The 12,043-nt window shown below is 41.4% G+C and overlaps 1 pseudogene; it reads left to right on the top strand.

Annotated features, from left to right (window-relative positions):
• Window positions 1–5,354: 5,354 nt before the first annotated feature.
• LOC118898396 lies at window positions 5,355–7,184 on the top strand (annotated as a pseudogene).
• The last annotated feature ends 4,859 nt before the right edge of the window (window positions 7,185–12,043 follow it).

Here is a 12,043-nt window from a genome sequence, read left to right as displayed (position 1 = left end):
TAAAAATAAAACGCAAATACCCACAGCTGTTCAAGGCAATCACTCAGCTCTTTGAGAAAAAAATACAGACATAGGGACAGGTGGCCTCAGTCTCAGCACAACATTCAGAATCAAGGGTGCAGCAACTGCAGCTGTGTTTCCAGGAGAAAACAGCAAAGTTCCTGGCTTTCTAGGCTAATTATAGCTATAATATGGACAGGCGAGATCAAGAGAGTGATGTGTCTTGAATCTTGCTTCTCCTGGAAGTTGACCAACTGATATCCAAAGTCTTCCTCTCTGGGAATACCTCAGGATTTCTGATTACCCAGGAGAGGTAGTTCAACAATCCAGAAAATGAGGAGTTAGCAGCAAACTGATTTCTGGTGGTGAAGTCGGTGAAGAATGTACCAGGAGGTCTACCCGCCCTTTCTGCAGATAGCCTGATTGCAATAACTTGACGTTCTAAGTACAATTGAGCAAAGGCACGAAGATGGAGCAAGGGAAGGCGATCGCTGAGATGGATTTGAAGGAGAATAACTAAGTGGGTGATACTGTCTGGTTCTACCCTTAATATGCTTACAGCACGCAGCCTAGTCAAGGCTTCCAACTGATACCCAGGGGGTGTGAGATCGCAGAAGTCATGACTCTTGTTTCAAACATGGCTGTCCTAGCTGCTTCCAGTTCCCTTCAGCCATGGCTACCCCCAGAGCTTGCCTTATGACCCCTTGAATCTCAGGATTCCTGCACAACACTTTTCAGCTTTATTTACATTCCTAACTTCAGATTCATCACAGAATTGGGTTGGGAGTCCCTACTCCATGTCTCAGTCCTACTGGCCACAGCCCTGACCAGGTCATCCCTCCCCGAAGTGGCAAGTGAACCAAATAGCAGCTTAAATCTTGATACCATCTTTCTACCCTAAATTACCATAAAGCCTTTCCAAAACAATTCAGCCATTGATTTATGGGCTATATTGGCACTTCTCAAACATTTTTTATGGCAGCTCTTTTACCTTATTCATTCCTAATTTCCAGTGGAAAAAGAATTTGAGAAGAAAAATCAAGATGATGATACAAGAAAAAAATCTAACAAAGGGAAAACCTAGCGGTAATTTTTCATATATGTTAATAAATATTTATTAAGTTAATGAATATGTGTATAACAATGGCACACCATTAACCAACTCAAGTCAAAACTGATGATGCACTCATAAAGATCAGTCCTTCCAAACTTTATGGACATTCCAATCATCTCCTTTTATGAATTCTAAATTTTAAGAGGTTAGAGGATACCTGCTTTCACTGCTTCTATTCAGCATAATACTGGACGTTCTAGCCAGAACAATTAGGCAAGAAAAATAAATAAAAGGCATCCAAAATGGAAAGGAAAAAGTAAAATGATCTCTGTTGGGAGATGATAGTAATACCAGAGCTGTGCTAAGCCATATTGGAGCTTATGACAAAAGGAAAATTCAGTAATACTGATTCTGTATTTAATTTAAAATTTGATATTTTGTTCATCATTGACTTTTACATTAATTTTGATGTTTTAAAATATGTTTATCTTGACCATTTAGTTTTTTGGTGCTTCCTTAAATTTTGTACCTGAGGTGAGTGCCTCACTTGCTTACCTTAGTCTGGGCCTTGTTTAAAACTCAGCAAGTTTCTAGTTTGTAGTCTTAATCATACCCCAAAAATTATGTCACTTTTCTGTAAGAATGGAAGGAAAATCTTATATCTGTGGATTATTTCCTAACTCATCTGGAGGCTCTTTACCATCTAGGGCTTTTGCATTTGCTGTGCCTTGCCCTGCATTCTCTTCCCGTCTTCACATGTTTGGCTGTCTCTCATCATTAACAGATTAAGTGTCTTATCAGAGAAATCATCACCAAACTCCTTCTAAAATGGGTTTTTTAATGTCTCCTTTATTATTTGGAACACAGAATCCTATTTGTTTCTTTCATAGCGCTTAAAAAATTGCATTTATGTACGTGTTTGCTGAGTTCTTTCTCATGTGTACTCCCCCCTGCCATTACTCTATAAGCACCAAGAGGACAGGGACCCTATCTTGTTCACCATTATATCACCATTACCTAACAGAGGGCCTAACATACAAGTAGGTTCTTAATATATATTGATTGAAAGGGTGAAGAAGCTAAGGGGGATTCAGAAACACCCAGATGAGTTGGGGACCTTCCCAGACAGAAGACTTTTGCTCTGCTTCCTGTTGAACATCTGGAATGCAATCACCTTATCAGTTCCCCCTACCATCCACCAGAGACCCAAACTCTGAAAGTAAATCAGATGGTGAGCATGGTTTGGGAGGCGTGATCTAGATGGGATTCAGTTATCGCTGAAAGCTGGTAAGGGGGTTTGGAAGAAAAAGTACTAGTCAGGGTAGAAGTGGAATGTGTAGTGGGAGGGAAGAGTGTTGTTGCACCAGGGCCAAATGGGAGTTATAACCAGACTTCAAGGGGTTTCCCTAGTACTAGTCAGGACTGGGGTGAACCCGGTCAGCCAGGGAAACCACTGGCCCTGATCAAACCAGAAAGGCCAGAACACAAATTACACTAAGCAACGGCTTCACCCTGGAATGCATTCAGGCCTGGCACCAACCAGGTGGATGACAGATATTACTAAGGAGCCAGCAGACACAGGTTTATGAACACAGGACACCCTCTACTCAATACCATAAGATTATATAAGCAAATACACCAAGACACCATCTTGGAGTGAAGCAAGGGGGAAGAAGAGGGGTAAAAACTAAAAGACCAAAGACCAAAAAGACTAGTTAAATTGTTTTTTTTTTAATATTCATTAGTTCTTTTCTTTTTCTTTTCAGTAATACTTTTTTTTGGCCTTGTTAGAGAATTGTACAATAAGCAACTGATTTGCTGTTAATCTATTAAAAATAGAGAAGGATAATTGAAAAATATGCTGAACATCAAAGCTGATCTGGTGCTCAATGGGGAAAACAGAGAACGGACGCTATCATTTTGTCTCAGTCTGCTTAACTTTAGGTTTAAATCATTGAATTGGGCTAAGTTTGTTTTTCTTCTTTCTCCTGTCTTGTAAAGAAGACCACTTCAGTTTTGGAGAACTAAGAATCTACATTTTCTTAACACATTCAAGAGACAGTGCAAGAAAATTAAAAGATTTCACAGCAAATGAACGAAAGAACTCTGATGGGCTATGATTTGGAAACATGGGTCTATATGGCTGATTTGAATACTACCTATTGCTGCTTTTTGTTTGGTCCTAGAATGATTGACTTATAGACTACTATAGCTGGGCAATTCCTTAGTACTCACGTGTTTCAATCTTCCTTATTTGACGAATGAGGAAAGATATTATTTGTTCATCCCAGTTTTGTTCCTTTAAAATGCCATCCTCACCTCACAAGTCATGCCAGAACTCATATGGAAGATGTCCCCACTAAGTTACATGGTTCCTCCACCTTCACTTGCCCTGCACTCCCATCCTGTTCCAGGCTCTCACTCTCTGTTAATGCTTCATCCAGACTCTCCCTCTGGTGCATAACTCAATGCAGTATCTCCCCCTTTAGTGGTCTGACTGCAGAGTCAGCTCCATTTCTAAGCAGTTACTCTTGCTATGACTGTGCAGTAAAACGATCTTATGAGTAGCTCCTATCTAGATAAGCTTCTTCCTGGTTTGACCCGGCCCTCAAGACTTCACACCAGTATATTGATCAGTAGGCAACATTCTCAGGTCTGTTCTGACCTTGGCAATGAGAATAAGTATCTGTTTTATTTTTCTACATCTTGATGGTTTCAATTAGATTATAAATTCCTTGAAACAAGGATTATTCATCTTTATATTCTTCCCCACATTACCTAAGACAGTTGCTGGCATATAACTAGTGACAAAAGTATTGGTTAATTGATTTAAATCACTCCTTGATCGCCAATACAACCCTACTCCATATTCTGAGTGAGCAGGGTAGGCAGCTGCTGGCTTGATATAAATTTAGAATTTAGGAAAGCTCTCCCAGCCCAAGGACTGTTTCTCTCTGCCAGAATCCCTAAAATAACCACATTACTCACTGCTTTGAGTCAAGGCCTTGAAAATTCTTGTTAAAATGCAAATGTCATTTGAGAGAGATAACATGAAGTTATCAATACCTATTAATAACATAGAATATTATTAGTTTAGCAGAGAATATCAAAGATCCAGAGGATGGAAGGGGAGACTTAAGTCAACCCCAAAATTTAGGACCTAGTAAAATCAGGAACAGTATCTTGGCAATAGGTGGATGCATATTGAAAGGAACAATTATCTCAGAAAACTCAAATGAGGTGATAGTAAAAATGCACCTGATACAGTGAAAATATAATTAATAGTAATATAATAGCTATTTTTTAGGTACATATGCTGTCAGATAGTTTTCTAGGTGCTTTACATATTTTAGCTCACTTTTCATTTCTTCATCTCTAAGATAGGTATAATTATTATTCCACACTTTTAGTTGAAGAAACCAAGGCAGAGAGACATTAAGTGATTTGCCCAATGTCACAAAGCCAGTACGGGGTAGGGCTGGAATTGGAACAAGCTCTCTGGTTCTAGAGTCTCTAGGTTGAACCTCCAAGCCACAGCCTTCGATTGTTGTTTTCGTAATATGGTCATGATTTTAACCACAGAAAGAGGGTTGATCATTCATTCCTCTCAAGCTCACTCACCTACAATCTACGAGTTTCTCCATATGTCTATTCATTTCCATTCCTCCTACAAGCTAACCCAAGTTCTCTTTATTTCTTTTCTAGGAAGCACTCACTGTCTGCCAAGCACTGTGCCAGACCTTATCTCATTTAAGCCTCAGATAAAATATTAATAATTTCTACATGAAGAAACTAAGGCACAGGAGGCTCATTACCTGCCCCGCCGCCAAAGTCGTTCTATAATATTAGTCCTGGGATTTGAACCCACAAAAGCTGATTCCAGAGCCCTTAGTCATATTTCCTGAGTGACCCAACCACATGGTTATCCTACAAGTTTCCTAACTCACCTCCCTTTGGCTGGTCTGTCCCCCAACCCAACTCCCACATCTCAAACCCTAAGGTCCCCTCTCCTGGCTCCTAATCTGTTGTTCAAGGAAGTGGAGGCTCAGGCTCCCACCTTCTTCTTGTTTCTCCAGGTATAAGTACCTACTGAATAGCTACTAACACATTTGACTACATTTTTAAAAAGAAGAAGAAATTAAACATTTCTCCAAGGCCACAAACAATTCAACAAACAAAGGGCAACTCAGTGGGGAGTGGGAAGGGGGGAGGGGCAAGAAAGAGGTAGGGGATTAAGAGGAGGTACAACTACTATGTATAAAGTAAATGAGCTACAAGGAGCTCTTTCCCATCTTGCAAGATGGCGGGTGAAAAAGCTGAGAAGCCAGATACTAAGGAGAAAAAACCTGAAGCCAAGAAGGCTGATGCTGGTGACAAGGTTAAAAAGGTGAAGAAGGTTAAGAAGGGGAAGCCCCGCTGAAGCCGAAACCCTGTCCCGTTCAGAGGAATTGGCAGACATTCCCGATCGGCTATGTATTCCAGAAAGGCCTTGGTCAAGAGGAAGTATTCAGCAGCTAAAGCCAAGGTTGAAAAGAAAAAGAAAAAGAAGGTGGCAGTTCTTGCTACTGTCACAAAACCAGTTGGTGGTGTCAAGAATGGTGGTACCCGAGTGGTTAAATTTTGCAAAATGCCTAGGTATTATCCTACTGAAGATGTGCCCTCGAAAACTGTTGAGTCGGCAAAAAACCCTTCAGTAAGCATGTGAGAAAACTGCGCTAGCATCACTCCTGGGACCATTCTCATCGTCCTCCCTGGGCGCCACAGAGGCAAGAGGGTCATTTTCCTGAAGCAGCTGAGCAGTGGCTTGCTACTTGTGACTGGGTCTCTGTCCCTCAATTGAGTTCCTCGGCGTAGAACACACCAGAAATTTGTCATTGCCACCTCCATCAAAATTGATATCAGTGGTGTGAAAAACCCGGAACATCTCACTGATGCTTACTTCAAAAAGAAGGTGCGTAGCTCTATTTACAATAGCCAGGACATGGGAGCCACCTAAGTGTCCATCGACAGATGAATGGATAAAGAAGATGTGGCACATATATACAATGGAATATTACTCAGCCATAAAAAGAAACGAAATTGAGTTATTTGTAGTGAGGTGGATGGACCTAGAGTCTGTCATACAGAGTGAAGTAAGTCAGAAAGAGAAAAACAAATACCGTATGCTAACACATATATATGGAATCTAAAAAAAAAAAAAATGGTTCTGAAGAACCTAGAGTCAGGACAGGAATAAAGATGCAGACGTAGAGAATGGACTTGAGGACATGGGGAGGGGGAAGGGTAAGCTGGGACGAGGTGAGAGAGTGGCATGGACATATATACACTACCAAACGTAAAATAGATAGCTAGTGGGAAGCAGCCGCATAGCACAGGGAGATCAGCTCGGTGCTTTGTGTCCACCTAGAGGGGTGGGATAGGGAGGGTGGGAGGGAGGGAGACGCAAGAGGGAGGGGATATGGGGATATATGTATATGTATAGCTGATTCACTTTTTGATACAGCAGAAACTAACACACCATTGTAAAGCAATTATACTCCAATAAAAATGTTTAAAAAAAAATTTTTTTTTAAAAAGAAGCTGCGTGGGCTTCCCTGGTGGCGCAGTGGTTGAGACTCTGCCTGCCAATGCAGGGGACACAGGTTCGAGCCCTGGTCTGGGAAGATCCCACATGCCACGGAGCAACTGGGCCCGTGAGCCACAATTGCTGAGCCTGCGCGTCTGGAGCCTGTGCTCCGCAGCAAGAGAGGCCGCGATGGTGAGAGGCCCGCGCACCGCGATGAAGAGTGGTTCCCACTTGCCACAACTGGAGAAAGCCCTCGCACAGAAACGAAGACCCAACACAGCCATAAATAAATAAATAAATAAATAAATAAATAAATAAATAAATAAATAAATAAATGAATGAATGAATGAATGAATGAAGCTGCGTAAGCTCAGGCACCAGGAAGGTGAGATCTTCGACACAGAGAGAGAGAACCACGAGGTTACAGAGCAGAACAAGGTGGATCAGGAAGCTGCGGACTCACAAATTCTGCGAAGAATCAAAGCTGTTCCTCAGCTCCAGGGCTACCTCCGCTCTGTATCTGCTCTCACAAATGGAATTTATCCTCACAAAGCAGTGTTCTAAACTTCTTACAAAAACCTAATTAAATAACTGACCCATTTGAAAAAAAAAAAAAGCTGCAAAGATATATACAACACAGGAAATAGTACAACACAGGGAACATAGCCAATATCTTGTAACTATAAATGAAATATAACTTTTAAAAATTGTGAAACACTATATTGTACACCTGATACTTGTATAGTATTGTACCCCAATTAAACTATACCTCAATCAGAGTGGGAGGGCAATTCAGGAAAATATTTATAGCATATGTAGCAAAGGGCTAATTTTCTTCATTTACAAAGAGCTCTTAGAGATATGTCTCCCCAAAAGGAAAAATTGACATGGGATATAAACAGGTTAAGTCCAATTTAAAAGATTTGCACTTAAGAGATGGGCCAAGATAGGGGAGTAGAAAGACCCTGAGCTCACCTCCTTTCATGAGCACACCAAAATTACAACTATTTACAGAACAACCATCAGTGAAAAAACCCAGAACCTACCAGGAAAGATCTTCCACAACTAAAGATAGAAAGAAGAAACCACAACCAGACACAAGAAAAACTTTCTGGCCTCCCCCTCTGTACCAGGAAGGGCAGATCGATTCTCAAATCATCGGAGACAGCACTAGATGCTTATCAGCCCAGAGATGGCGCCAGAGAAACCTGCAGAACAAACTTTGCTAAAAACAACACATTTTCCATTAGTTTCCTTTATATATTTACCTTTCCACAATTTGCCATCTCCTAGAAGCCCAACGTGCTTTTCCTTTGTTTTGTCACTACTCTAAAAGTTTATTGTTCTGTATTAAGATGCTATAAAAACCCAGCTGACACCTTGATCTTGGACTTCCCAGCTTCCAGGACTGTGAGAGATAAATGTTTGTTACTTCAGTCACCCAGTCTATGGATTTTATTATAGCAGCCCAAATGGCCATAAAAGGCCCTTAGCTCTGGGGTTTTAAATTACTTCTCCCTACTCCTTTTCCACTCCTCTTCCTCCTTCCCAGTCCAATGCACCATATGACCCAGCAAAACAATTTACTCACAGATTCTTACTTCTGTATGCTGGGAGATACTCCTCCATGGATCTCTCGCGTTCCTACATGTCTTACTGAGTGTGCCAAGAATGCAAAGCCCTAATTGATCTTTACCAGGACCATTTCTCAGGATTATATAGAACCTTTGTAGATGAGGCAATGTCTTCCTCTGGGACAAAGAGCAGACTTGCTTACTGCTTGCTATAAAACAACAGGTTCCCAAGCTCAGTGTTTCTCTCTTGTAATACAACCCACTACATGTGCAAACATGCACCTGGACCCTCTGTGTCACTGTCATGGGGCTTAGGAAATAAGGGAACTGACACAAATATGCTGATTGATTCTTACGCTACTAGCCAGGCTGTGAGTAATATTGCCCTTTGTATCTTACCCAGGAATCTTGTGTCTTCTACCAACACCCATGAAGCCATAATACGACTTCTCTGGTGGCACAGTGGTTAAGCATCCGCCTGCCAATGCAGGGGACACAGGTTCGAGCCCTGGTCCGGGAAGATCCCACATGCCGTGGAGCAACTAAGCTCGCACGCCACAATTACTGAGCCTGTGCTCTAGAGCCCTCAAGCCACAACTACTGAGCCCACGTGCCACAACTACTGAAGCCTGCGCTCCTAGAGCCCATGCTCCACAACAAGAGAAGCCACCACAATGAGAAGCCTGCACACCACAACGAAAGAGTAGCCCCGGCTTGCCGCAACTAGATAAAGCCTGCTCACAGCAACAAAGACCCAACACAGCCAAAAATAAATAAATAAACAAATTTATTTTAAAAAACCATACTAGGCTAAGTTATTAGCATGTAAGTAGAGTAAAATCAAACTTACCTGACAGTGGAGCCTCTTCTCCACTCCTATGCCATTGCTCACACATTCTCTTGAAACATTCTTTCCTCCTGCCTCTGCTTCTTTGTTTCTTCTTCTTTCTTTCTTTTTTTGGTTATTCCAGTTTTTAAATTCCTTTTTTCCTACTAATTTCAAAATTATACTTTATATTTTTATTCTTTTATTCTCCTTAGGTCATGCTCCTGTACCTCCAAAAAATGTTTAATCAGTATCTCCTTTCCTCTTCCAAACTCTACGAAGTTTCAGCATGCTTTAACACCTATTACACAACCTCTTTTTCTATGTTACGGTTGTCTTTTAACTTAATTTCACCTCATTTTAATTTTCCTCCCCTTTCATTAGTTTTATTTAGTCTGCTATAGGCAATTATTCAGGTTTACCACGTGCTTACCAATTGTTTTGTTCACCATTGCCTCTTGCATCCCAATCCTTCCTTCGAGGTTTCAATCTTTTCTTAGAGTGAAGTATGTCTTTCAGTAGTTCTTTCAGCAATGGTTTGTGAGAAGTAAATTCTTTCAGCCTCTTTATCTGAAATACCCTTATTTCATCCTCACTCTTCAGAGATTGCAAAAGCAAATGTTTTTCACATTAGTGTACATAAGAGTGATCTGGGGAAATTTGTCAAATGCAGATTCTTGGGTTCCTTAGAGCTTCTAGTTTAGTAGTTTGGGAAGGGATGGGATAGGATTAAATCTTTTCAATTACCACTCAAACTGATTCTGATGTAAATAGGTCAAGGCCACACTTTGGGAAGAAATAGGTCTATAGACAGAGGGATGCCGTGGAAAAGATTTTTAGTTTGTTTTTTACATTTTTTCCTTATAAAATTTATACATACACATTAAGGGGATTTTAGAAAAATGAGAAAGAAAAAGTCATTTAATTATATCCAAATATAATTGCTGGTCATATTATTTACAGTTGATGTTCACTATTAGCGGATTCCAAATTTGCAAATGCACCTACTCCCTAAAATTTATTTGGAACTCCAAAATCAATACTGTGGACATGCACACAGCGCTGAAAATTTTGAGTGGCCTATTGGACCTGCACTGGTTTCCAGATGAGGAAAGGCACACGCTCCCTTCTGGGTCAGCTCTCGTGCAGAAGTGGCCAGAAGATGGAGCCGGTAGGGGGCAGTGTGGTGTAGCGAAAGAAGCTCCGGCTCCAGGATCACCTGGACAGGACTTGAATCTCAACTCTGGTTCCTGTGCCTGATGAGATGGTCTCAGGCAAGTCACTTAACAGCCCTGAACCTCATGGTTTTCTACCATGATGACTTCTTTTTAGTATTTAAGATTATGATCTATGTGAGAGACATATATACATGAATATATTTCCCCTAGGAGCAATGATTCAGTATTTGCTAATTCAGTGTTTCCAGACTTTATGGAACGTAACTACCGTTTTGAAAATTGACTGTATTTTCTCCCAGAATTTTTAATATGCTTCAGGTGTTTGCAATATTGCTGTCGAGATTTGTATACATCTTACCCAGGTGAGCCTCTCCCTTTCCTGATCACCATCTCCAAGGCAGTGGTTTCAACCTGGCTGCACATCAGAATCACCTGGGGAGCTCTTACAAAATACTGATGCCCAGACCCCATCTCCAGAGATTCAGATTCAATTATTATGAGGCGAGGCCCAGGAATCAGTAGACTTTGAGAGCTCCCAGGTGGTTCCAGAGCAACCTGGAGCAGAACCTCTGTTTAGTTTCTTTGGCAAAGAAGCTAATGGTCTCCGTACACTTTGGAGCCACCCCTTTGGCAGCCCCGTATCCCTAAGGAATAGTACTACCCCACCCCCAGCCCTGCTCTGGCCATGGCCCCATTCCTCTACCCGCCAGTGCCTGGAACTCACATCTAGTGTCCTTCCCAGGACAATGCTACTATTTTTGCCACTGAGTTCGTTGGAGGCGTGAGGTGGGAAGGGACCCGTGGTGCTTTTACTGACCTGCTCCTTAATCTCCCTTGCACAGTACCACACAAGGCTGAAAGAATAACAGGCTTTCTGGAAGACTGGAGGTAATGGAAGGGAACCGCAAAGCAAAATGCAAACCAGGCACCAGAGGTGACTGTTCTAATAGTCCAGGGTAGAAGAGCCGTCACCACCAAACCTGTCTGTGTGCAGACCCAGATCCCTGCCTCTGCCTTCTTCCTCTTAGGCAATCCACGCGACACACCCTCAGTGGAGCATCTCCCAGAGTTCTGAGTTTCTCAGACTAGAATAATATTCCAGGAGAGGTCGAAAGGGGTCTCTACCATTATAAGCTAAAGATATGCATCTTCCTTCCTGACAGATTCAGCAGATAACCACTGAATCAAATGCACACACACACACAGAGACAAAGATAATTCTCAGAGCTCAGTCTCAGTTCAGACCAAGGGTTTAGAGAAACAGTTTCCTAAATGTGAGTTAACAAGGCCTCCACATACATCAAAGATAATGTTTTACCTTATTATACGCAACAATATCAACCTCAACACCCCACAACTGTCTGCTAGTCTCCCGCTCACAAACCCTTCCCAGGTCTGTAATTTCTGCATCTTTTTTAAGCATCAGAGCCACCTATCTCTGATGGCCACATCTGGCTCCACAAAGAAATTGGAAAGTATTGAAAACCCTTCTTGCTTTTCTATTATATCAAATCATTTTCTTAGGCAGGGCATCTCCAAGATTAGCTTTTGTCAGTAGTAGAATGCAATATAAGGTTTATTAGCCTTCCCTACCTCACCCGGGGCAGGGGGAGGGGTGGAGATGGGAGGAAGAAAGGGAAGGTTTCAACTCTTTTTCTGTATTTTATGTTTTTAGATTTTGATACAGTTTTGTATTTTAACATGTTTACTAAGCTTTGTTGCATAGGTACTTTCCTATGCTATAAAATAGTGTAATTAGGTATTTTTAGTTGCTGAAAAATATTTCATTGACTGGGTATACCATGGGCTACTTAACTATGTATATGTACATTGTTTGTTTCCAAT

The sequence above is a fragment of the Balaenoptera musculus genome, chromosome 7, assembly GCF_009873245.2.
Source record: "Balaenoptera musculus isolate JJ_BM4_2016_0621 chromosome 7, mBalMus1.pri.v3, whole genome shotgun sequence".
NCBI lineage: Eukaryota > Metazoa > Chordata > Mammalia > Artiodactyla > Balaenopteridae > Balaenoptera > Balaenoptera musculus.
Note: the sequence above shows the minus strand (reverse complement) of the source record. Positions and strands in the feature narration are given on the sequence as shown.